Raw genomic sequence first — 21,632 nt, forward strand, 5'->3', positions numbered from 1 at the left:
CTGACTGTTTGTGTTCACCCAGCTGTGTCCAGAGGGAAGATATAAAAGATGCTTCAGCTCTCAGGGACCCATATATTCCAGTGCTAACAGGAATACCACAATTAGAAAAATCTTCATTCACTTTTGCTGAGACAGAATGGGGGGAAAATAATAACACAACAATAATAATAGCATCTGTTTACTGAGCATGTACCAGGCGCTGGGCCAGGAGCCTTCTATTCAATCTTCACCACAACCTGATGAGGAAGATGCTATTTGTGTCCCTGTTTTAGAGCAGAGGCTTTGAGAGGTTAAGTATTTGGCCAAGATCACACAGCAGTGGAGTCTGGATGGACCTAATTCTCTCTGAGCCCAAAGCCAAGGAAAGGCATCTCTATTCTATGCCTTCAATGGAGGCAAACAACTGGGGTTGATTCCTCACCTAAGGGGGGCCTGCGGACCCCAGGCTGGCTTGATCTCCATGCTGGCTGAACCCTTCCCTGTAACGAGCGCCGCTGCCCTGTCCTGCGGGCCTCAGTCTCCTGATCTATGACTCCAGGACAGCAATCATCCTCTAGGGCAGCATCAAGACAGTACAAACTTCAAATCACGGTAAATTCAAACTCCAAGTGTTCTTGACTCTTCTGAGGAAGGTTCTTTATCTGTACATATTACTACCTTGGGGTTCATGGTTTACAATTTTTACTTTGATAACTCCAGAATCACAGCACAGAGTGAGTGACATTTTCATATCAGGGTCCTGAATTTTTAAAATTGTAACCCAGTTCCTACTTGTCTAACTGTCATGCAGGCCTCAGCTCCAAATACCTTCCGCAGCCAGGCTTCCCTTTCAATCACCCCGTTATCTGCAAATAATTTAACAGATAAATCTCCTGCTCTTTATTCCACGATCAAGGTGAAGAAATTCTGGAAACACGCTGACATGTCTAACAGCTCAGACAGATGCAAACAACAGATGGAATAGGGGGGCAGCTCTTTGCTCTGACTAAAGGGGGGAGGGAACCACGTGCTGAACTTCCTCAGGCAAAGGAAGTATAACAAGGGCTCAGATTTGTCTTTGAAGAACGAAATAGGATAGACCTTTCTCACTTTTCAGGGCCACCTCTCCTTCTAATAAAGAGCTAATCTGCAGTTCTCTCCAGCAAAAACATCCCTGGATGGAGTCAAAATAAAGGCAATAGCACTACCCATGGGAATGGCACGCTGCACTTTGCAAAGTTATTTCACATCCTCTGAGTCTTACAAAATCCCTGTGTGCTAGACAGGCAGGTAAAATAATGCTTTCCATTTTTTCAGATGAGAAACAGAAGGTTAAGTGGCTTGGCCAGGTCTCCGGCCTTGAAGTCCAATACTCTTTGCACAGTAATAATGACACCCAACGCCTACATAGCACATTTTCTGGTATAACAATAGTAGCAAACTTATCACTGTAAACACTTTCTATGTGCCATGTACAGGTAACCGCTGCTTTTCATGTTTGCTTTATGTAATTTTTTTATCATAAAAGACCTGTACCTGTTTTCGCTAACCAAAAGAGATCCCAAGAGGATTTTTGCTTTTATGAAAAGAGGCAAAAAGCAAAAACAGCATTCAGTGTTTGTTTTGCAGCAAAGCCGGTATGGAGGCAGCGAGAACCCCCAGCAGAGGGGGGCCTGAGGGGCCCGCCAAGCTCCTTCCCCGGGAACCACACTCAGCATCACAGCATCAAGTCGCCATAGCTTTGAAATGTGCCTGTGAGCGTCTGTGCTTTATTCAATTTATTCTGTGCATCCATTAGCAAGAAATGTCCTAAGGTAATCGCTTCTTTGCTTTAAGCCATTTCAGCTTACAAAAGGTTTCCTAAGAATGCTCTACTTTCAGATAGCAGCAGGTAGCTGGGGAAATCTGTACCATTCTTCTAAGTGTTTAACATATTTCTAAACTCCTTCAATTCTTACAACTATCCTATTTTACTGATAAGATCACAGCACAGAGAGGTTAAGCCACTTGCCCGAAATCACACAGCTTGGAAGTGGTGAAGCCAGGACTTGGACCCAGACGGTTTGGCTCTAGAATCTGTGCCCTTGACCCCTTCCTACTTTATGCTGCCTCACCAAGCAGTGGAAATAGTTGCCTGTGATTCCTGCCATCTTCCTGCCATGCTCAGAGGAACTAAAACAACTGGACGTTTATGAACAATGTGATACAGAGGCCTAGAGTCAATGCCTAGAATAGCCCTGGCACAGACAGGCATTCTAGAAATACTTGTTGAATGTATGAAAAGTAGATTATTCCCGTTTACTCTGGTAGCCACTCCTGCAAATCGAGGGAAGCACACTCAGTCCTTGGAGCTCTTGCTTCTGCCACGTTTCCTACAGTGTCTTAGAGTCCACCCCGCACCCCCCCCACCTCCCACCCCAAACCCCCACCCCCACCCCCACCCCACACCCCCACCCCCCACCCCCCCCACCCCCCACACACCCCCCCACCCCCCCCACCCAGCCAACCCCTGTCCAGTTTCCCCATCCTAGCAACAGTACTAAGCCCTGCTGTTTACAGGATTCCAAGGGGTCTGCTGTGTCAACAGGTGTCACTACAAATAGCGTACATTTCTAAAGTTACCCCTTGCACTGCTAAATAGCAGCCTGGAAAAAAAAAAGCGGCAGTCCTCCACGTGACAAACTGACTCTTCAAACTGCTTCTTCAAATCTTTCCTTTGCTGCCACTGCTTGAGTAAACAAACAGTATTTCTTTGGCTCAGGAATACTCCAGAGCTCTGGGTTTATTTTAAAGCAATTTTCAAACAGTTGCAGCAACTTTCCAGTCCTGGAAAATACACTTTATCAAGAGCTAAAGTGTTTCCTCATTAAAAAAGAAAAATTCCCCAGACCTTACCTCTTAAATGCGCCCCACCTCTCTAGACCACTGCTTACCGGTCATGCCAATAAAGAGATTTAATTAACATGGTTAGATCAGGCCCAGAGTGTCTTGCCAAGTCGCCCACTCTTGGAATGAGCTTCTTGGGAGCAGTATGACTGCAGGTGAATGATGGGAAGTAGACCAAAGGTCATCCCCATGGCATTAGGAGTCGGATTTCAGAAACAACTACCAGGCTGCCAAACATGGAGGACGAACACATGTTCTGTGCTCGGGCCAGTGGGCTGCCCACCCTCCCTGCCAAGGGAAGGCAAATGCTTAGGCCAGTTCTGCTAGATCATCCCAAACATTTCTTCACCTCCCGAGCTCTCCTCACAGGCGCTTTGTCAGGCCCAGAAGGGGGAGGCTCCAAGGTGGAATTTTAGGCTTCCCCAAATGGAACGGTTTCTCACGTAACGTGGTATGACGTGGTAGGAAAAATGAACAAGCTTTGGAGTCAGTGAGAGCTGGGTTTGAAGCCCCACTCTTCCTTTAGAAGATGGAGAAAATAAGAGAACTGAGTTTGCACTGGGGTTTGGGTGATGCTGCCTCATGTTCAGGAAGGGCTTGGTCTAGGCTTTAGGTTGACACAGAAGATTTTAAAAGACATGGTATAAGATACTAACTTTAGGGGAAGCTGGGGGAGGAGTAGGGGAATTCTCTGGACTATCTTTGCAACTTTTCTGTAAATCTGAAAATATTCCCAAATAAAAGGTTTAATTAGAATAAAAGAGTCATGGTTCCTACCCTCATGGAACTTAGAGTTTAGTGAATGAATGAGAGATAACATTCAATAAATGATATCTACCTTCCCTTCCTCAAAAGCATCGGCATTGAAAGTGGTAGGAATTACCCTCAAAGGACCCAGGAACCTCAGAGATGCCAGAGTTGACAAGTTCTGACGTCTGGAGTTTGTGGGGAAAGGAAAACCTCTGAGACTTCAAAACCACTCTTAATATTAACATCCTGTATGTATTTAATATTTTAGAAGCAATGTGGTTTAAAGAGGGCTGGATAAGTTCAGAAAACCCAAATCATTTCACCTTTTGGAGCCTACTTATTTATTTTTTCTTTTTTTTTTTGTTTTTGTTTTCTTTTGGCCGCGCCTCGTAGCTTGCAGGATCTCAGTCCCCTGACCAGGGATTGAATCCAGACCACAGCCGTGAAAGCGCCAATTACCACCCACTGGACCGCCAGGGAATTCCCTGGAACCTATTTCTTTGTCTATAAAATGGGGACCCCAACCCCTGGCCTGCCTGCCTCAGTGGGCGATTAAAGCAATTTGTTAATATGGCAAAAAACTGTCCAAATGGAACAGAGTCTCTATGCAAAGAGTACGGGTTGTCAGGACGGCCTGTAACATCCTGTGATTTCTTTTACTTGATTGCTCTTGAAATGCAGATATAAACCTTATTTTTTGCTCCTGTAGAATTTTTCTACAACTATTCATTTTCATGCTAAAGCAGCATGAGGCTTGATTCAAGAATAAGGGCGCAGGAAGAGGGAGGGGATATGGGGATATAGGTATACATATAGCTGATTCACTTTGTTATACAGCAGAAACTAACACAACATTGCAAAGCAATTATACTCCAATAAAGATGTTAAAAAAAGGAAAAAGAATAAGGGTGCAGGAAGCTAGGTGTAGTGGGTTCAAAGCCAAGCTTTAGTGTTTATTCAGCCATTAGCCTTCTAGTCTCATATCTGGAGAACGGGGGATCATATTTACAAGGTTGATTTGAAGGTTAAATAAAATAATACCTGTGAAGCACAAAACACAAGGCTAGATCACAGTGGACACACGTATTCTAGTTATTATGATGATAGAGAAGAAACCGATTCAAAACTCCTTAACCAAGAGCCCCAGTGCCCATCTCAGCTTAAAGCTAAAATAGTTAATCAGATTCTTCAGAAGATGCGTCTGGCCAGACGTGGAGCCAGGCAGTTCACAAACTTCGATAATCACTCCAGCGAAAATTAGCATCAGCCCTCCGGGCTGCGCCATCAGACGTCATAATAAAGGAGCTCTCCCCACTGTCATCAGCATTGAGTTCATGCTGTTTAATTGTCTTTGTTCAATTTCTTTCTCATTAAATACAGTTAAATCATCCCAGGTGCCCACCTACCGCCTGTAGAATATTAGAGGATGCTGTATCTGCCGGCACTGGTCTGAGGCTGTCGTAATGCTGAGTTCCTCGGGTTCCTCAGGAAATAGAGAAACACCGCCAAGCTGAACTTGGGACCCCAAGCATCTGTAGATTTAAACAACCTATGCACATATTTAGGGGACGTTTATCTAGAAGCAAAATGAAATCACACAGTGCCTAAGGTTTTCTACAGACCTCAGCCTGCATGCCCAGGGACGGCTCACTCAGAACAGATTCTCCTGTCCTCCTGGTCCTCTGTCCCTTGGATGTCAGAGAAGTCCACAGTCTGAAACCACAGTGCTGAGGTCGCCTTCAGGGATGAACCTCAGGCCCAGCTGTCTCTTTAACACTGAGCCGGAACCAGAAAGACCTGCCCTGATGAGGTCCGTGTTGCAGGAGGCGCCGCACCCAGTGACCTGCCCTCAGTCGTCCTGATCTCCCTCTGGTTTCCTGCTCGTCCTTCAGCTCCCCCAAAGCGCCTTCTCGGACACCCAGTGCCACGTCAGGTGTCTTTGCGTCTGTCTTCTTGCTTCACAGCATTGACCACACTTTCAATAGTTGAAAATCCTTCCCCCCCCCTCACCCCGGGACTCAAACTACAGAAACGTCAAGACAATGGAATTGCTTTAAAAGAGTTTTTTTTAATGATTATGTATTTTAAAGTCAGGCCATTATAGTAATAGGATTGACTGTCTTTCTTTCCCTCTCCACACTGTCAGAGCCGTAAATGGGTATCATGACAACCCAATGGCCAAGGGGAAGTTCAGAGGTGGTAAAGCGGCCACCGAAGGATAGGTGTTGCCCTTGTGCTCTGGAATCCATGTGCTCAGAGCTCAGGTGCCCTCTGGACGGCTACCCAGAAACAAGCGCTCAGGCAAGAACACTGAACCACTGTCACGCCCACTTTCAGGATGGGGATGTGGGCTGACACGTCCCTTATTTCACCATAAATCCATGCAAGTCACGATGCATGAAATCCCAGAAAGGGCTCATGAAACCTCTCATTACTATGTCGCCTCCACCTCTGTTCCAAAGAGGACACACAAGCTAGGACCCTGGCACTCCCAGAGACAGCTCAGGCTCCCCTTGGCTCAGTGCTCGTCTACTGACCTCTCACTGGACTGTGCCCTCCCATGCCCAAGCCAGTCACCCTCCACAGCCTTGGTTACACATAAGACTTTCTTCTCATTTGTAGCCAACATATATGATGCCTTCAGGAAGAGAAATCACCAGGAAGGAAAGGCCTGGGGTTTGGCTGTGAGTCACCGCTGTGCATTCTAGTAACTGAGGCTGCTCTGTGCTCCCTGAGAGAAGCCTGCCCGCCAGGAGACCTCCGTGAGTCAGTCAGTGGAGGGAAGCAGCAGGAGTAACAAGTAGGACCCAGCATGCAGCAACAGGCATCCACGAGGGGGTGCGTCTGAGGTCAAAAGGCCTCAGTCGCTAAGGAACCTCCAATAAATGGATGGAGTCGGTCCAGCCTGCGTGTGTGAATTTCCCCCTCAATGACTCCTCTTCCTTTGGCAATACAGACAAGAAACCAAGGCCACACGACTAAATTTCAGTTTAAATAGAGTTTGTGCTGATGAAAGTAGAAATAACTGTGACTTGTCAGCAGGATCCAGATATAGGACTATTGTGATGTCAGTAAACTTGACTTCTTAAGGTAAAATTGGTCATTAATTAATTCGACAAATCCATTGCTGCCAAAAAATTTCAAAAGCAAAAATCATTAAAGCTAATTTGCTGGCCCACTGCCAAGAGACTCTGACGAGAGGTCCTACCGTGCCTCGTGCCCTGGCTTCAGGGCCCAGTCTCCCCAAGTACCTGTTATCCCCCCAACTTCCATGCTTAGGACACCCCCTTCCTCATCTGACCTCATTTCCACCCCCGCACACATGCACCCCTTTCTCTGCACCCTTATCAGCCATGGGAAGAGAGCTCCCTCAGCTCCTCCCCCTCCCCCCTCGATTCTGAGGGGTATCAGCTTCTGTCTTCCCTCCCCCACTCCACAGTGGTGGAAATGTCTCTCCTCTAAGCCCACTTCTGCTCCAATCCCATTCCCTCGCAAACGTTCAAGGTCAGCCTTCCTTCAGTTGACCCTTCTCTCATCCGTCTTCCAATGATTCCCTGCCTCTCTCCCTCAAGCCCCTCACCATGCAGGCATCTAGTATCTTCAGTCTTTAATTAAAGCTTCCATGCAACTCTCTCCACTAGCTACTGTCCCAATATTCTGCTCCCTTTCTTAGGAAAACTTCTTGGATGATGTACACACCTCTCTCTACTTCCTTATCTCCATTTCCCTCATCATTCCTTCCCCATGCAACCCGCGTCACTGTTATTCCACCGCAACTGTGCTTGTCAGGGGCCTGCAGGGCAATATGAAGTTTTCCTGGTCACCAAAGGCTGCCATATTGTCAAATCGGTGGACAGGTGTCTGCTCCTTATAGCCCAGGAGCATCTGATGCCACTGTACACTCTCTGTTTCTTGATACTCTCATGATCTCTTAGGTCCCTCATTTTCCCTTGTCTTCAGCCAGCTCCAACTCCTTCAAAGATTTTCCCACACTTCCCCCTGGGCTTATGTCTAAATGTTGGAGCATCTCAGGAATTAGACCTGGGTCCCCTTTTCCAACTCTCTTACTCTCTCCCAGTTGGTCTCATCCAGTCACATGGGTTTAAATACCTGTGCTGATGACTCAAATATACATCTCAAGTCCCATCTGTTGTGTATCTAAATACCTATTAGATCTCTTCATTGCAGCTCCCAATAGGCATTCAGATTTTATGACCAAACCAGAACCCTTCCCCCTAAATTTTCCCCTCCTCCAATCCTCCCCATCTCAGGAAATGACATTCCCATCTACTCAGTGGCTCAGGCCCAACACCAAGGGTTCATTCTTGAGTCTGCTCTTTTCCCTACCACCAAATTCAATCCATCATTAAGCCTCTTCTCTCTGCCTTCAAAATATATCCCCAGTCCAGTAACCCCCTTCCCTGCCACCTCATTCCAAGCCATAATCATCTATCTTTTGACTTCTAAATAGCATCTTAACTAATGTCCCTCCTCTGCCTCTGCCCTCTGCCCCCTAAAGACTGTTCTCAACAAAGCAATCACAACCCCCTCAGTTCATATCATTCCTCTGCTGAAAACTCTCCGGAGTACTTTCTCAGAGTAATCTAAGAAGCTGGCTTCTGGGCTATAGTCCTCAGTTTGGCTCAAATAAAACTCTTTTCTATTCTTATTATTGATTGTTTTGAGTATTTTCATCAACAGCACCAAGCAGACCTTCTGGCAGCCACCCTTGGGGTGGAGCCGCTCTTTCCTTAAGGCGAGGAACACATCGTGGGTGACTAACACTCCTCTTCCTCCTGGGTGTGCCAGGATTTCACAGCAAGTCACATTTTATTGCCTCACCCTGACCACACCCACAGCACACACCAACCTTGACGTTGTCTCCAGGAAACATCTCCATGAAAGGGATGCATAGCTCCCAATTTGCCCTCCTGTCCAGCCGACAGCAAACACTTTGAGCAGGGCTAAAACTAGGGGACTCACAGCCAGCTGTGTTATGCACAATGACACTGGCAGCACTTGGGGAATCAGTCTTCCTTACGACAGATCAGTTTTGCCCACTGGTGGCAACAGCGGGGGCGGGGGGGGGGGGCGCCATCCCATGCTCAGCTTCCGTCCAGGACAAAGGAAATCAAAGTAGAAATGTTTGGAAAGGTAAGTATTAGCAGCTGTGTTACCTTGAGCACATAAGCCTTATTCAGCATCTCAAAGCATATCAAACGAGCCAGGTCTTGGGTAGACACGCCAAAATGTTAGTTTTAAAAATCCAAACATATATTGAAGATTTCTACTGTGTTTTATCACTTATTTGAGGTAGCTGGGAGGAGGTGATGGGAGAAGGAGGAAGAGGAGAAAAACTAAAAATGCAAACGAACACAGCACACACGCCAAAAGCCTGCAACCATCTAGCAGGTAGGAAGGGGGCTGACAGCAAGCCACGCACAGCACGTCTCCCAGTACCTGCAGAGGTTCAGGGTTTGGAGGCCAAAGGATGATGTTATTCAAGCCGGAGTCCTCTTGCTGAAAGCAAAGTGTCTTGCTGTTAGGACAGGCCACAGTGAACTGTATCCCCCCCGAGTACCAGAGCGAGAGCCTAACCTGCTGGGGGTGCTCCTACCTCCCCCATGGCTACCCAGGGGAAATCAGACAACAGGGGGAGAGGAACCTGAAGCCCGAGGGTGTATGAAGGAGGCAAGGACCTGGACTCGGCAGGCTTGTCTCTCATCCTTTGCACCAGTGACATGGCTGGTTCTCAACACCTGGTCCTTAATCTGTGAACAGAGGTTCATTCAGACCTGCACCTTTCCTCCCAAGAGTTCACTTGTAGGCAGGTTGCAGGCACCTCCAAGTGCATCTTTGCAGAGAAAAAGCTTCTGAGAGAGAGGGTTGGGAGCGTGGGTGGGATGGGGGAGGGGGTGGAGGCAGAGAAACTAGTTTGCAGGTGTCTGCAAGTGAGCCAGGTGTGGGGTAATAGGGTTGTGACAATGGGGATGTGGAGGAAAAAAGTGGTAAGAAAAAACTTCATGGATATGTGCTACATTTTTGTCTTTTGAGAAAGTGCTCTAAAGCCATGCTGATGGGACCGTCATCACCCAGGGCCCACGGTTCCCCTACAGGTATGGGGATGTGGCTCAGGCTGGCTAAGCAAAGGGTCCCACATTTGGGGACACAGTGATTGATTCAAGAGAGGGCACATGACAGATCAGGGCCCATCAGATTCCTTAGAGAGAGCTAATCAGAGGCCGGGCCATTAGCTGGAAGAAGCGTGGAGCTGCCTGTGGGCCTGGGGCACCTCTCTAAGGACTAGGGCATCCTGGAGGAAAGCAGAGTGACATCCAGGGAGGAGAGATCTCCAGCGTCATCTTTTGACCCTTTGGACTCAGTAACTTACTACAGCTAAACCCTCTCTGCGGACTTCTCAATTCTATAAACCAGACGAGCCCCTTCTCTGCTTGTGGCCATTGGAGATGGGCTTCTGTCTCTCACAATTGAAAACAGTCCTGATTAAACCGAAATTTGGAAAGTTAAATGGCCAGTCCATTAATCAATCAATCAATCAATCATAGAGTGATTTATTAAATATGGAGAATGGGAATGGGTGGAGTTAGAAGGGACCCCCAGGTTTCTGTCTTGAATGGTAGGATAGGGCCTGGTACCCAAGAGGGGGAATACAGAAGGAGAGGATCAGTTGAGCTCAGGTTTGAAGAGCTCAGGGTGACTGCGGGTCATCCAGGCAGAGATATCTGGGAGACGGTGGAAAGACAGGTTTGGAGCCTCAGCCCCGTGGGGGACTCTGAGTCCTACAGCCAAACGTACTTGTGCTTCATTTCTATTTGTTTCTCCAAGGAAGGCAAACCTTGTTCTGATTCTGGAATCCTAAAGGCACCCCCGTGATGCCCCACTGGGTCATGTTTGGCTGAAGTTGGAGATGTGAAAAATTGTGGTCCGGGAAAACCTCTCCTGTCTGCTCCAGGAGTGGGGAGGGGCGGTCTGGGGAGGGAGGCTAGGGCTGGGAGCTGGCAGGAGATGAGAAATGGGCGTAAGGTATAGTAGGGCGAGAGTTTTTAAATCTTTAAGTATTTTTACCTTTCTAATCAATAAAGATCTGAGACACCAAAATATCCATTGCTTGAAAGGATGTAGTGAGATGGGCTCTCATATCCTGATGAGAGACATACAAATTGTCATCACCTTTCTGAAATGCGTTTCGTATATAGATATAGATATATAGCAAGAGCCTTTCAAAAATACTTACCACCCATTTGATGTGCCAATTCGATTTCTGTGCATCTATCCTAAATAAACTGGCCTTCAATTCTGGACAGTGTGGTTTAGTATAGGTAATAGAGAGAAAATATAACCTACTTTATTGTCTGTATTCAGGTAGGAGTTCTCAACTTAGGGAAGATACAAAAAGCACTATCTATAAAAAGAAAAACTGATATATTGTACCTGGTAGAAACTTTTCTGTAAAAGACCCTGTTAAGAGCATGAAAAGACAAGCTACCAAAGGGAGAAAATACTTGCAGACCACAATTTGACAAAGGATTAGTATCTAGACTATATAAAAATTCTCAAGATCAACAGTAAGAAAAATCCAGTTAGAAAATGAGCCAAAGACACGCACAGATATTTCACCAAAGCGAATATACGGATGGCAATAAGCATGTGAAAGATGTTCAACATCATTAGTCATCAGGGAAATGCAAACTAAAACCATAATGAGACGTCACAACACACATCAGAATGGCAACACCAAATAGTGACAGTACCAAATGAGGACCAGAATGCAGAGAAGCTGGATCCCTCATGCACTGCTGGTGGGAATGTAAAATGGTACAGGGATTCTAGCAAACAGTCTGGCAGTTCTTATAAAACTACACATGCAACTACCATAAGATCCAGCAACTACACCCTTGGGCTTTATGTCAGAGAAATGAAAACTTATGTTCACAAAAAAACCTGTACACAAATGTCCATAACAGTTTTATTTGTAATAGCCCCAAACTGGAAACAACCCAGATGTCCTTCACTGAGTGAATGGTTCAATGAACTGTAGTACATCTACGCTGGGGAACACTACTCAGCAATAGAAAGGAATGAACTATTGACACGTGCAACAATCTGGATGAATCTCGAGGAAATCATGCTGAGTGAGAAAAGCCAATTCCAGAAGGTCACCTACTGCATGACGGCATGTATATAACGTGGTATAACATTCTCTATCTCATCTCTATGGTGATAGAGAACAAATTAGACATTGCCAGGGGTTAGGAACGGGGCACCGGAGGGAGGTGGGTGTGGCTGTAAGGGCAACAAAAGGAATACCGTCTCTGGAAATGTTCTGTATCTTGACTGTCAATGTCAGTATGTGGGTTGTGATTTTGTACTCTAGTTTTGCAAAATGTTTCCCCTGGGGGAAACTAGGTAAAGGGTATTATTTCTTCCAACAACATGCCAATCTAACCATTATCTCAACATAAAAAGTTTAATTTTAAAAACTTTAAGAGTTTTGGAAATAAAAATATGGGTTTCTGACTTCTCTTGAAGAAATGGAAAGGTCTTGTAACACTGGACCCACATTTCTACTTGGCAACCATCAGCTGGTGTTGATGGTGACTGCCTCCTTTAGACAGTGGAACAGGACACCTCTGTGTGCCACAGTTCCCACCTCTCCCTACACTTTCCCACCCAGTTGTTTAACACAATTACTGTTTCTTGTCTGCCCCGACTTTGCCATCTTTTCTTTTGATGATTCCTGTTTTCCTGCGGGAGGAAAGAAGATTGTGGAGAAGAAAAAAGCAGAGGGAAAAGGAATTGCCTTAGGCTGGCTTTAGGTCGAATTTTCTCATTCAAAGAACTCAATACCATTAATCCAAAATTTCCACTGTGTCTCAGATCAATGGGAAAGTGTTTCCCTAATTTTGTTCACCAGCGCATTGAATTGCAACTCTCAAACTTAAAATGGATAACTATAAAATTTGTATTTATTTGAATATCCCAGTATTACACACAGTCAAGCAAAACCTATTCCTCAATTGTGAAAACCTTACCTAACGTGGAAATGATAGTTCAAATTTAATCTGTTCAACATTTATAGATTTTTAAAACCACTTTTTCAGGCCCATGACTTTTTTTGGGGGGAAGGGTATGTATCCATGTAGGTAAGTAGATGGAGTGGGGAGCACAGTCCAGGAAAAACGTGCCAAACTCTCATATGTCAATTTCAAAAGCATAGGACAAGAATTAAAACTAGTTTTTATATATAGTTTATAGTTTATAAAATAGTTTATAAAATTAGGGGGCTTCCCTGGTGGCGCAGTGGTTAAGAATCCTCCTACCAATGTAGGGGGCACGGGTTCGAGCCCTGGTCCAGGAAGATCCCACATGCCGCAGGGCAACTAAGCCTGTGAGCCACAACTACTGAGCCCGTGAGCCACAACTACTGAAGCCCACGCGCCTAGAGCCCGCGCTCTGCAACAAGAGAAGCCACTACCAATGAGAAGCCGACGCACCGCAACGAAGAGTAGCCCCTGCTTGCCGCAACTAGAGAAAGTCTGCGCGCAGCAACAAAGACACAACACGGCCAAAAATAAAATTAAAATAAATTAAAAAATAAAATAAAATTAGGGCTAGACTTAATATGAGAATTCTGAAAATGGAATGAAAAATGCCTACATGGATACGAATATGCCCACATGTATCTAGCCACAATCTGAGTTTTAGTTCACTCCTTCCTGGGCAGAGAGGAGATGCTGAAAAAACAGTCTAGTCAATGTCACTCAAGAGACCCGTGTAGGTTAAGGGGAAGCCCCGTGACACCCACCTGGTTGCCCGAGGTGCTGTTCTCGTTGCCCATGGTGATTCAGGGTGCCCAGCGTCCCTTCGGATTTGATCAGTGGTGACTGGAAGAAACAAAAGGGTATATACATCTGTAAAATTGAAGAAGATCTGAGGATTTTTCCACCTGCTCATTTCCCCAAACTCAAAAGCCAGATGATGGGAAGTGTTTATCTCTGCAGTCACAACATGGAAAATTGCTTTTGAAGGGTTTTCCTTTGCGACGTGCCACCCAGCAGTACAGGCTGGTGTTTTATTCCCAGCCTTTATTCCCTCGGGTTGGCAGACACGTCTGTAAGACGAGTTTGTTGCTGAGCCTCTGACCTAACGCCAACGTGCACGTATATGTGTACCTACAAACGGAGTGACTAAAGGGGCCCGTTCGCCAAGGACAGCTTGAGGAGCACCGCTGTTGGAGTGTTTTCTGTTTCTAATTGTGTTCGGGTTGGAAATCCAGAGCGTGGCTGGCTGCCCACTGTCGAGGACAGCAGAGCTGGGTGTCCAATGTTAGGAGGCGTGAAATCCACTGCTCTTCAAAAACATGTGGTTTTCATATTTTTTTCTCTAAACACTTGTTTCATCAAATCAGTTTCACTTCTGCACATATTTCAATGAAGGCAGCATGTTTTTCTTGCTGAGGAAAATGTGTAGCTGTAGCCAGACAAGGAATACATAATCATGTAAAGCGGCTTGCTGTCTGGACACCCAGCGTCATTTCATTGGGCTTACTTAGTGACGTTGTTTATTAATCGTCATCATAATGAGCATGTTTCCCACACAGCCCACAGAGAAACCCAGGACATCTGCTGACATCGCCAACAGAGTTCCACGAGACCCCATAGCATAGCAGGATCAGGACTCTTTGTTCACTTGATCTAGGTGGAGAAACTAAGTTACAGAAAGCTTATAAACCACAGACTTCTCAGGGACTTCCCTGGCAGTCCAGGGGTTAAGACTCTGCGCTTCCAATGTAGGGGGCACAGGTTCCATCCCGGGTCGGGGAACTAATATTCCCGCATGCCACACAGCATGGCCAAAATATAAAATAAATAAATAAAATAATAGACTTTTCGATACATGCACCCCTATGTTCATTGCAGTGCTATTCACAATAGCCAAGACACGGAAGCTACCTAAGTGTCCATCGACAGATGAATGGATAAAGAAGATGTGGTACATACGCAGAAAGGAGTACTACTCGGCCATAGAAAAGAACAAAATAATGCCACGTGCAGCAACATGGATGCAACTAGAGATTGTCATACTAAGTGAAGTAAGTCAGAAAAAGACAAATACCATATGATATCACTTATATGTGGAATCTAGAATATGCCACAGTTGAACCCATCTATGAAACAGACACAGAATCATGGACACAGAGAACAGACTGGTGGTTGCCAAGGGGGAGGGGGTTGGGGGAGGGATAGAGTGGGCAGATGAGATCAGCAGATATAAGCTATTATATAGAGAGTGGATAGACAACAAGGCCCTGCTGTATAGCACAGGGAACCATATTCAGTATCCTATGATAAACCGTAATGGAAAAGCATATTTTAAAAAAGAATATATGTATAACTGAAGCACTTTGTTGTACAGCAGTAATTACCACAACATTGTAAATCAACTATACTTCAATAAACAAATAAATAAATAAAATAAATTACAGACTTTTCCAGCTGGAGCCTTAGAGATTACCAGTGTAATCCGGTGGGGAAACTGAGGCTGCAGAGAAGGCCAGGGACTTGCCAAAGACCCAGTTTGGGGAGGCCAGAGTTGGAAACAGAACCCAGTCTCCTGCCTTCTGATTCGAGATTTCTTCCCAGCAGGATGGCTGTCACCATAGCATTTCCTCAGAAAACTTCAGTGATGGACTTAACTCAAAATAAAATGTGTCCATTGATTTGCTTAGCCATTCAACCAAAATTGAGTGAGTAGCTACCATGTACTACGTGTAATCAACAGTCACGGGAAAATAAAATATAAGTATTTTGAACGGGCCTAATTAAAATGCCCCCAAACTGAGAAAATTATGAGTGAAGTCACTGTAGTGATCAATTCTCTCCCTCCTAACCCTTTAATCAAAAAGTTGCAATTGTTCAATCCTTTCTGCCGTTTGCTGTTTATAAGATGGCCAAAAAAAAAAAAAGGAATCATATACTCACTTACAGAATGTAAAAATTTTCATTTATTTAAAATCAATCACTTCAGTTTATTTTTTCTGTTCATTTGCAAAATTATGCCTCATTAGGAAATAATGTTGAGTGTTACAATCATTGTGCCCTCATCCATTATCATAACTTCCTTGTACCAGCCAGGCTGAACCACAAGCAGCTGGAAATACATGGGATTCGATGTAACATTAATTTTTGAAACTCATTCACCAAATAAAATTCAATAATTTTCTTAAGAATCAGAACACTTGAACTAGATTTTTAAACTGGCTTTTAAAACTACTTCTGGCTCACTGTAAATTTCAAAACCCCAGAGGGAAGGCCTGGCTGCATTGAAAACTCTCTCCTGGTAACCTTTAGAACTGCCCTCCTCCGGCTTCCTCAAGACCGGAGAGGAAGTACCGCTCTGTAGGACTCTGCCATCTACTTACAGTCAGGGATGGTCTGTGACTTTGGAGGCCGAGGCCCCTGGAAAGTCTGTGTGTCAGCAACTGGACTTTCTCCTCCACCATTCAGAAGCGAGCAAGGTCTAAGCAGAGGCCCAGACCCACCTCAACGAGTTGGGAAAACAGCCCAGTCTCCACCCACGACGCTGACACAAATCAGCTGCACATCATACCTGGGCAGCGCCAGGGCAGAGCCGCAGTGAATACACAAACGTGCAATCAGCATTTCCCAGCCCATCGAGGCCAGGGCCTTTCACGCAGAGGATTTTCCTGTTAGTACATTAGCGGGGCTCCTTTCAGAAAAGGCTTATCCAAACTAAAACCGGCCCCTGTGATCTGACTGGCCGCACCTAGGGGAGAAGGACCGTCCTGCTCCAGGAGCAGGGGTGCCATGAGTCACTCGCTTGTCCTTATGCTTTAGAGCAGGAGACAAACCTTTCTTTCTAGAGAGGAGGAAAATGCTCCAAGGGCTTCCTGTTTGCACCTGGGAAAATTCTGCCGTAAATAATACGGAAAGACCAAGAAAACTTGTGGAAACATGATGACGCAGCAGTCTGGCACCTGTTTATGGTGTGGCGTGTGCAGAATGTACTTACCCAGGCGTGGCTTGAGTTTCAGCAAGTGAAGTTGTAAAAAGCAGCAGGCTTGCCCAGCTCGCTTGTAGGCAGACCTGCCCATCCAGGTGGAGGAGGCCCTGCGGCTCTCAGGTGGGACTGAAGAAAGGCAGCCACCAAAGACCCTTCTGTCAGCAGCCTCCTTCCTCTCTGGTTTCCAGTCATTAACAATTAGCCACTCTTTCTCACGAATGCAGTCCATTTCTATATATATACATATATTTTTTGTAGTGGCCGAGACTTTCATTCATTCTGCAGAGGCCTGCCACATGGTGCAGCCCTCCAGGGAAAAAAGTTAGCACTTCATCAAAGGTTTCTTGGAGACCAGATGTCCTACCAAGCTCAGAGGAGTGTCAGGGGCTCCTTGGAGGGGAACGTTGGACGTGGAGGGGGATCTCAGTGCCCCACTTCTAGTTCAAATAGAACAGAAGTGTGTATGTTTCGGCAGACAACGGATAAGCAAATTGTGATCTATCCATACAATGGAATATTATTCAGCCATAAAAAGGAGTGAGATTCTGAGACATACTACAACTTGGATGAACCTTGAAAATATGTTAAGTGAAAGAAGCCAGACACAAAAGGTCACATACTGTGTGATTCTATTGACATGAAATGTCCAGAATAGGTAAATCCAGAGAGACAGACACCAGTGTTGTGAACGTATCAAATGCCACTGAGTTACTCACTTTCAAGTGGTTGGTTTTGTGTTGTGTGAGTTTCAGCTCAGGTTTTTAAAGTGAGTATGTTTCATAGCTTGAGATTCTGCGTAAGATATTGTTTGAAAAAATAAATCTACTGGGGGGAAAAAGCTTGAAAATGACTGCTTTTGTGTTTATTAACACTAGATTTCCGTAAAGGTGAGGATTAAAGGGATACGAAACAAGGACCTTTGCCTACCCTCGCCCCCTTCCCTCCCCCCCATCACAAAATCAAAAGAGAATTTTTCTAGGGAAGAGAATCTTTTCAAGCAAAATATCTTGGATGAGCCAGCTGGGAATGAAGAAAGGTCCCAAGCAAGTCTTCAACAGGTGAGCAAACATAGCAAAAAACCCTGACAAAGAGAACGAGAGAGTCGGGGGCTCACTCCTGAGGAGAGAGGCGAAGGAGGGAGACAGGATGGCCAACCACAGTGGCGGAGTCCCTTAAGGGTAAGGACTTTGAAGGTGGGGAATGTTCAGTGCTCCGTGTTCGGTTGTGTACATTTCAGCAGTGAAATGCCCTCCAGGGACCACTCCCTCGGGCAGCTCTGCAGCCTCACCTGTTGCTGCCGCCACTGGCCCCTGGACCACCACTACCACGGCTGCTGAACACTGAGCATCGTCGTTGACACCTGTCTCATCACTCACTGCTGTCCTGGACACCACGGGCACCAGAGGCTGCCACTGCCACTGGGGAAGAGAGTGAATGAATACACAGACTTTTCAGCTTCCAGCCCAGGACCTAGTGCTCTGTCTCTTATAATGATAGGGTCCCCAGGCACAGGGGACAGGCCCAGAGGCCAGGCACCACGGAATCCAGAGTGTCCATATTTCTTAGTCAAGACGCCCTTTCCTGGAGGCACTGCTCTGACGGGACCCCAACAGCAGTCTTACCACTGTCCGCATGTGTTTGCGCTGATCAGCCTCATTCTCTTCATGCCGTTTTCTTCCAAGCTGGACATCCAGCAAGGGACCAGCTTTCCACTTCCCGCCACAGACGGCTAAACGCACTTGTATGTGAATTCCTTCATCTGTCTCTGGGACAAGCTCGCCTCGGAGGGAGGATGGAGTCGTGACCGCTGCCCTGTGAACGCCACTCCACCACCCGCCTGATGTATAAACTTTAGCAAATCGTTTAACTTCTCTGTGCTCAGTTTTGCCATCTTTAAAATAGGAATCAGGGACTGCCCTAGCGGCCCAGTGGTCAAGACCCCGCGCTTCCAAAGCAGGGGTTCCATCCCTGGTTGGGGAAGTAAGATCCCACATGCTGTGCGATGCAGCCAAAAAATAATTAAATAAAATAAAATGGGAATCGTAACAATACGTAACTCATGTGACTGTGGTGAGATAATTTCCATAAAGCTCTTCCATAGATTAAGCACTAGATAGATCGTTGCCTTATTATATTACTACTGGCAGTGGGTCTCTTTGGAGCTCCCAACAAGCAAATCCCGCAGTGACACAAAGATTAGGTTGCCTTCTTTTTTTGTCCCTTCAGAAAAATCATGAATTCTGATGCTACGGATTAGAAATCAGTACGTCAGCTAAACTGACTTGGGCACCGAAAGAAACAGATGTTGATGAAGACTATTTATAACATAGGCTCAATAAGAAGTTCACGGTTTCAAGAACTTGGACCAAGCAATTTACATGAAAATATTTGCTGGGCAAGTGACCCATCATTCCAATCCTGTCCCTCTACGTGGCCATTGCTGGGCATCCGATGTTAATTTAGCTAGAGTTGCTCTATATCCCCGGGCAAATGAAGCTGTACTTCTTCAAAAATGATCCATGGTTTAGGCTTCTAATTAATTCAAGGGGGTTTTCCACAAGCAACACTGAATCCACAAAGGTTTCTTCTACCCACTTGTTCTGTGTACAGAGTCCAGACAGCCAGCTAAACCTCAACCTAGTCTCCAGTAGATTCAAATATAAAATTCATTTTAAATGATAGTTGTTTGGGAGAATTTTTATTTTTCAACTGGTGTATTGGTGTCACATCATCACAGCTGCAAATATAAACTGGGACAGTCTTTGATTCATTCATTTACTTACACGTCTATTCCATAAATACTGAGCTCTTTCTACGTGCCAAGCCTGAGGTCCCTGTGTTCTCTTGCACTTACAGCAAAGCCATGAGGTAGGTTTTTTCTTTTTTTATGGATGAACAGTTGAAACTCAGAGAGGTCAAAGCCCAGGAGAGAGGAAAAGGAAGGTGGAGCCTGATGACCCCAACCCTGGCATTCGATGAACAGTGCAGTGCTGCCACCTTGGAAGACTTTTGGCAAGTGTTCAAAGGTAATGACTGCCTTGATCACTCGCTTACTTACCTCTATAGCAGAGCGTGGGGTTTCTAGCTGTTGGCAACTGAAGCTGCTTGGGAAGGCTCCAGCTTATGGATCCCCCTCGCTGATCTAGAAGAGGGTAGGAGGTAATGTTTGGGCTGGTGATGAACCACCGAGGCTGGGATAGCCTAATGGGGCTGGGTAGCCAGAAGCATTGCTGAGAGGGGCCAGGAGCACCGCTGGGGAAACAGGGCCTGGAGCCAAGTCTGAAAGAGGAGGGGTTGGAGCTGGGAGAATGAGCACGGCAGCTAAACTGTGCAGAGCAGCGTGTGGGTGGAGGACGTGGCTCAGAACCCAGATTGTGGTGTCTGAGCTGATGCCCCATTTTACCTGCTGTGTATGGGGTGGGAGGTACAAGATGCTGCGGAAGCGAAGATGAGATCACGCAGGCCCCGTTTCATCGATGGTAACACGTGGGCTCAGAGAGGTTTTGCAGCCAAACTCCCACTGTCCTGTGAGCAATCTATTGGGATGTGTTGATACATCAGACAATCTCATCCAGTTTTCTATTCAGGGTTTTTAATTCTCTATCTTAAAGACTCTTTTTCTGTACATGAGAAAAATGTATCTGTTTTAAAGACTCAATACGTTTGGATTCTTCTGCGTTGAGTCATTTCGGTTGTTAGTGCTGGAAGCAGCACGGAGATCATCTTCTCCAGCACAGACGAGCAAGCGGAGGCCAGAGGGTAGAGATGATCTGCCCATCCTCCCACAGCAAGCAAGGGCTGGAACCAGAACTGGACTCAGGCAGGCTTGCTTCCAACAGGCAGCCTCCCCTAACAAGACCTCTGCAGGCTCCGGAGTCGCCTCCAGACCGGCCCAGCAAGATCAGATGAGACCCACCTTTCCTGCACGGCATTGCTCTCCAGTCACAGTGGCCTCCAGCCGTTCAGGTCCTGCGTCAGCTGAGGATATGGGAGGCACCAACTGGGAGGTTATGCTTGCTCTGGGGGTGAGCTCGGGTTCACCTGACCTAGCAGCTCCTTTGGCTGCTTGACAAACCCAGTGACCTAAGTCAGCTGCTGTTCCCACAGATGGCGCCAACTCTCACCCCAGGCAGGCAGGAGGCCTCAGCTTCTCCCTCCAGTGGCTGAAGTCAGTTGTTCTAACTCCCTACCTTGAACGGCTGAGCGCAGAGCTACTTATAGCTCTGCTATCATGTTCCTGTTTGAATACAAACAAACACCCGTAGCCTGGGAAAGGGATTTATCAAGAGACATTGCCTGCTTTCTGCTCCAGCAGGGGCCCTTCGTGAGCACCGTGGACGTGGCTGCTCCAGGGGGTTTAAGTGAAATGACAACTCTTCCTTCATACTCTCCCCTTAGCCTCTTGTCTTCTTTCCTCTCCCATCTCTGAGGGCACCGAGAAACTTTGATGTGAAAAGTCCACTCTTGCAGAACTTAGATATCACCTGCTCTCATGCCATAGAGATCAGACACAAGACTGCTGGTGAGCGGCCAGGTCAATTATTAAGTTCTTGTTTCTCAGCTCCAAACCCACTATAGTCAGATGCTGGGAGTCTCTGAAAACCCCATTTCTGCTTTGCCAACTGCTCCTCGTGAGGCTCTGCCAGGGGAAGGCGGAAGCCGGAGGAGGAAGGAGGAAGCAGGGCACACTCCTTCCTGGCTGCTTCCTGCTTCTGGGAGCATCACCCCCAACCTCACTTCTCCCCTGTGGCAGCAACAGTTCCCACCCGGGGCAGCAGTGGGGTCCAGTTTGCCATTCTCCCAACTCTTACAGAGCTAGCCTCGTGGACATCAGCCCCAGCTGACTGCAAATCTCTCCACAGAGGTCTGAGTTTCCCTTCTGTGGGGAACCCCCTCCAAGCTCCTAAATAATAATTCCCACTTCCCTTTGCTCTCTAAGCCCTAAGTGTGATAACTGCTTCCTGCAGTGGCTA

Source organism: Stenella coeruleoalba, assembly GCF_951394435.1.
Source record: "Stenella coeruleoalba genome assembly, chromosome: 16".
Lineage (NCBI taxonomy): Eukaryota > Metazoa > Chordata > Mammalia > Artiodactyla > Delphinidae > Stenella > Stenella coeruleoalba.